Source organism: Talpa europaea, assembly GCF_964194135.1.
Source record: "Talpa europaea genome assembly, chromosome: 2".
Taxonomy (NCBI): domain Eukaryota; kingdom Metazoa; phylum Chordata; class Mammalia; order Eulipotyphla; family Talpidae; genus Talpa; species Talpa europaea.
In genome coordinates, this window is record NC_140068.1 from 122819276 (window position 1) to 122825275 (window position 6000).

Consider the following 6000-nt stretch of genomic DNA (forward strand, 5'->3'; position numbering starts at 1 on the left):
GCCCCGCCCCCAGCCAGAGCACAGACTACCTTCATCTCCTCTTTGTCCTGGGCCAGCTGGATTATGGACTTCGCCTTCTGTCTTCTCGGTGCTCCTCCCTCATCACTGCTCTCTGGTTCTGGCAGAGAATGATGTATTCTCCTAGGGGGAGGGCGCGCAAGCAGCTCAGCTAGCACCATGGCCCCAGGGCACCGGCCTCTCCACTCACCTATGGTGTTTGTCTCTCCAGACATCTGGATACATTGATGCTCCAGCTCTTCAATCTGCTCCTGTAATTCTACTTTCTCCTGCATGAGCTCGGTAAAGCGGCCCTGCGGCTAGACAGCGGGCTCAGGGCTCAGCAGTGCCGGCCTGCCCAGCACCCAGCCCGCCCAGCCCTCCAGAGGACCACACTCACCTGCAGTTTCTCCATGGCTCCCTGAAGGGCCTGGTGGGTCTCCCCAGGCACACTTTCCCCCCGGGGCCCAGGATCTCCATCTTCTCGGGCTCCTGGTCCCATGGGGCTGCCTGCTGAGCCAGGCACTGGCAGAGCAGCTTTTGCTCTTTTAGCTGCCTGTGCAGCCACGCCTGAGAAGCTCAGAGAACCTCTGTGTTCTGAAGTAGCCCTGAAAGCCAGGAAGCTCTGCCCCTTCCTCTCTGTGCAGCCCTGCGCCAGGAAGTCTCCAAAGGGGAAGGATCCAAGTTGTCCTAAGGGTGGTGTAGGGTAAGGAAAAATGTCAGGCTTTTCTGCCCTCCTGCCATCAGGATAGATGATGGATGCTATCAGTCCTGAATGCATGCCTGATGGCGGGCACCTGGAATAGGGTGTGGGCATAGGTAGATGGGATTCACCTGGGCTAAGACTGAGCTTTTAAGGGTGGTGTCATGGGGATGCCAGCAGAAGCCGAGAGAGAACTAAGAGAAGCAGAAGCCGAGAGAAGGCCGGAGAGCCCAGAGTGAAGACCTGCTGGGGGCTGGGAGGCCTGCCAGCCTACCGGCCCCCCAGCGCCCCTGCCTGCCGTATACCTAGTAATCCCAATAAAAATCTACAAAAGCACTGAGGACTCTGACTCCTCCTTTACCTGGTCTGCTGGATCAGAAAACCTGCTCTGTGGTCTTCCTGGCCTTTACAGGTGGCTTCCACTCTTGCAAACCCCTCCTCTGCTGAAGTCCCACTCACTTTCTCCAGTCCAAGCCATGAGGTTCAGTGGGGCCTGCAGCTGCTGGTTCTGCTTGCTGCCAGCCTTCAGGCGGCCCTAAGGGGTCAGGAAAGAGTGAAAAGGGATGCTGCTTGCAGCTCTTCCTGCTCGGGCGGCCACAGGGGGCCTGGCACTCGAACTACCCCATCTATGTTTTCAGCAGCTCTTGGCGGGCCAACTCAACCTCCATCTTGCCCTGCTCTTCGTGCTGCATCCGGTTGACAAGCTGGGTGTTAAGCAGCACCCGCTTCTGCGGGATGTCCTTCTCATTGGCCAGCTGCTGGTAGACGGTCATGAGCTGCTGGTAGGCGGCTATGTACTGCTGAAGGTGACTAAGGTCCTGGTCCCACTGCTGTTGCAGCTACTCAGCTTCTTGATGTTTCTCCTCCACCTGCAGGGAAGATGCGGGGGGGTGAGGGCAGGCGGCAGTTGACCTCCAAATTGTCACTGGAACCCAGCTGCCTTGGCTAGACGCTACCTCAGGGGGACTAGTAGTGACCATCACTACTGGCCAGTGCTGCCCAGAATTCCTGGTGACAGGGGATTGGAACCCTACTTGTACTTCTGGTGGACCCTTTGCAAACCATTTGTGCCTACAATAAGACACCATTTGTGGCTACAGTAAGCTCTGTTTTCCGTTTGTAAAATAAACCCCAAGGTGGTTGTTTCCAGAGGCTGAAGTCTCTTGCAATTGTGCACACGGTTGAGAACCACAGTGATGAGTCCCCTACCAGGCACTATCCTTCCATCAGCTCTAGCCTGTAGGCCCCTATCGTATGGGTACTGTATTGCTCTAGCCGTTGGTTTTGGCTTTGGGGCTTTTCGGCAGCTCTCTTGTCTTAGAGCCTGGGCAGGTGGATGCCACTGAGGCCTATCCTGGCATCCCATCCTCATGCCCTGTGACTACCCTTTTCAGTTGGTATTCCAGACAGTGTCAGAGACACCAAGTGTAAAAGCTCTTTGTGAGTTGCTGGACAACACCAACAACAAGCAGCTCTTTCAGACATGAGGCCCGGAGACTTTGGTGCTCCTTTCAGGTGATGTCAGACACAGGACTGGAGGCCCAGTCTCTGACAGAGGTCTTCATCCTCTCTTCCTCCCACAGAGGTTGGCTACTGGATACTGCTTGTCTTCTTTCAGCTTCTGGCCCTCCTTTCTTGAGAGGCCAGGAACAGAGTCTTCCCCTTCTTTCTTTGGAGGTTGGAACAGAGCCCCTCAGCTCCCTCTAACCCTGGCTTATATCACTCTTCAGGGTGTCCCAACATCAAGTCTGGTTGGACAATTTTTCTTTCTCTGTGCAGAAGAACTGGGGTATTGGTCAGAGGTGTAGAGTGAGCAGAACAGGCAGACTGACTGAAACACACTGCTGAGGGGAGCAGCCGACAAGGCAGGAGAGGTCTGCAGCGCTCTGTGGGTCAAATCCCAGCCAGGGATCAAACACAGGCAGCAGTGGTGATGGTGCCAAGACTTAACCCCTAGGCCACCAGGGAGGCCCTGGACCATTTTTCATCCTTGACTGACTGGGCCACTTAGCACCAATCAGCTCACAGCTTGCACCTGATTGGTCCTGCCCATAACCCAGGAAGCGTGAGGAAAAGGGCAGTTCTGAGGAGCAACTGCCTCAGTGGACTTGTGGTGGAGCAGCAGAGTGGAGACCACAGCTGCTGCTGGCTCCCGCCACCAAGGCGCCTCCCAGATCTGCACCCACAAATGGGGGGGGATAGGCACGGACCCCGCTTCCTGAGGCAGGCACTGTGGGACTTTGCCACCTGCCCAAGCCCCTTCCATTAACCACAGCAGGACTGCTTTCTAGTGCTCTCTGAAGTGAAGGATGCTGAGGCTCAGCCTTGTTCAGTGAAGCGTGACCCTGGAGCCAAGTCTGGAACCAGGATGTCTCCACGTCTCCTCGTCTCTCCCCTACTGGCTCATGCCTCCAGCAGGGAGGTGACCTGCAGTCCTGGGGAACCCACCGCTGTCAGAGCCTAGGTAGGGCACAGGTGGTCATGGACCTGGCAGGACTGCAGGGTCACCAGTGCCCACCTGCCTGAGTTGGAGCTACCTCTATCCTGGCCTAAGGTCCTCCCTCCTGGAGGCCTCCGAGCTCTTCCCAGCTGGCGCAGGCCTTACCAGCTCCTTCAGCTCTGCCAGCTTCTCCTGTAGCTGGCCATCTCGCTCTTGGAAGCCAGTTTCTTGGCCAGCTCGCTCTTGGTGTGCTGCTCCATTTGGAGTGAGCCGGTCACCTCCATGCTCTGATGGGACTGGACAGACAGAAGAAACAGTGAGATGCCACCCAATGCAGTTGGAGACCCAGAGCTCGGTGTCCCCTCCCACATCGGGATGAGGTCATCTCCCAGCCCAGGGCACCCCAGGCAACTTACCTTCTTGTCAAGCACTCTCTGGGCTCCTAATCCTGATCATCTCCTGCACCCACCCTCTGCCCGGGACTCCCACGTCACCCGCTCTCCATGGGGATGAACACTGCCCACCTCTACACATCAGTCTCAAAGTCCACCCCTCCAGCCTCCAGACCCTTCAGAGCCAACTGCTCCCTCAGCTGCCACATCCCACCTTGCCGCCTAGCAAAGTGTCTGCTGCCAAGGGCCCATGGGAGATGGGTAAGTGTCCAGTTGATTTTTAAAAGACAACGGGGGAGAATGTCCCAGCCACTCATCTCTGGTTAACCTCACGCACTTGCAGTTCTGCTACAAAACTCACCTGAATCCTGGCACCTGTAACAAAAGCCCCCTTTCTCCTTAGCCTGCATTTCCCACTCCTAGGCTAAAATGAATTCATCACTTTGAAAAACCAACTGCAGTGTGGACTGTTGGTCTTTGGGGGACATGCCCAGAGGGCAAGCCCTGTGTTTGGGGAGGGGTTTATTGACACTCTCCCATTAGGACAGGCCCCTGAGCATTCACCCTGGAGGCTTGGAAGGCCCAAATCTCACAATCTGCTCTGGAAGCTCTTCCTTAATGACCTCTCACCCTTCACGGTATATTGTATCTTCTCCAAGATGATAAAGATGTGCGGGAAGGAAAACAACAATCAACCAAGCAGGTGAAATAGCAGACATGGACACACCGAGGGTTAATGATGGCAACATAAAATCAGTCAGAGGCCAAGTACCCCAACCAGACAAGCCTCGGGCATGCACGCTGGGAGAGGCCAAGCCAGAGAGGGGGTCTCGGCACGGCCTCACCTTCCTCCAGTCCAATGGGGGGAGCGCTACCCCATTGGAGCGGTTAAGGTGGACATCAGCACCTGCAGAATGTCCTGAATCTACAGGAGGTAAAAAGGGAAAAATAAGGGCAAGGGAGGAAAAAAACAATGGCTTAGAGAAGACAAAAAGGTCAGAGAAGGAAAGAGAGAGCAGCTCTGGACAATGGATGCTGGAGACAAGGGTGACAGATCATATCACGGCCTGCGCCATCTTTCCAAACGGCCACTCTCAGCCTCGCCTGAGGCAGAAAGCAATGTGAACCAAGAGATGTGATCATCTCCAAATCAGCTACCAAATCAGTCTGGAAGACACTGATCTGGCCCAACAATATCATCTTCCAGGTGAGGAAACTGAAACCCGGGAAGGACGTGATTTTCCCTGTGATCACCCAGCAAGCAGGTGGCAAAGACGGACTCCCACCTCAGAGGTCGCCTAATCCCAAGCACCGGGGGCTCATCGGTGCCACCCTAAAGGGAGTGGGTGTCCTCACTGACTGGCTTCCCCTAGAGGCTGGGGATGAGGGAAATTGCCAGAGCAAGAAGTCCATAGGGACGCCCTGTACTGAAGGCTCACTGCGCACCAGGCCCCGCATGAAGGGATGAATGCACAATCATCTCATGGATGCTGCCTAGATTTAAGTAGACCTGTAGCATCCTGACTCACAGGTAGACAAAGAGCTTAAACAGTGTCGCCCCAAATCAGATCCCCAGCAGAGCTACGGAGAGGCCGCACTCAGACCCAGGGTTCTTACCCACTTTTTTCATGCTCTTCACTTCTCACTCAGCTGCCCTGGAGCAACTCCTCTCCCAGGAAGCCTTGCTGAGCAAGACTTACACCTTTCGATGACTCATAGCCACCAGAAGTGGTTGTCTCTGGCCTACTGCCATGTTTCTTCTTTTTCTTAACTCCTGCAGGAGACCCCAAGATATTTTTCTTTTGACAGTCTCTCAACTGCGGAGAGGAAAAAGAGTTGAGGCTCACGAGAACGGCAAGCCCCTGTACTCACACCCCACTTTACAAGTTAGATTTGCCATCTGACTTCATGCCACCAACATCTCCACCAGGTGCTGTGCGTAGTCCCTCCCTCCCGCCTCCCAATGACAGAAGAAATGGACTGATAACATGGTTTAAAGAAAAAAATGTTTAGGAATTTACACTCAGTCTTCAGACTCGAACTTCTGGGATGCCATGAATCAGTAGCTGCCAGTGGGTAAAGCCAGCGTGGGGTGGAGAAGCAAGCATGTGAGTACTCAGACCTCAGGACCCTTTCTTGTGCATGTTACCTGTTAACAGTGCTGCTCAAGCTCCTGCACCAACGGGATGCTGATGGCAGGAGGCAGTGAGGGGACAGCCAGGGGCACAGCCAGGCCCATTTCAGAGCAATCTGTTACAATCTCACATATGTCTGCATACGTGCATTAACACAGAAGGCTTTTTTTTCTCAGGAGACTCAAGCAGAATTGATGCTTCAGTCGCCTGTTTATCCTGTGGCGAGCAGAGCAACCCATGTTGAGACGACTGGGGGAAGATTCCCAACTGGGAAGGTCAGTTTGCTGGGATCTGATCCACAGAGGATAAACAGATCACTCCAAAGAGCACTGA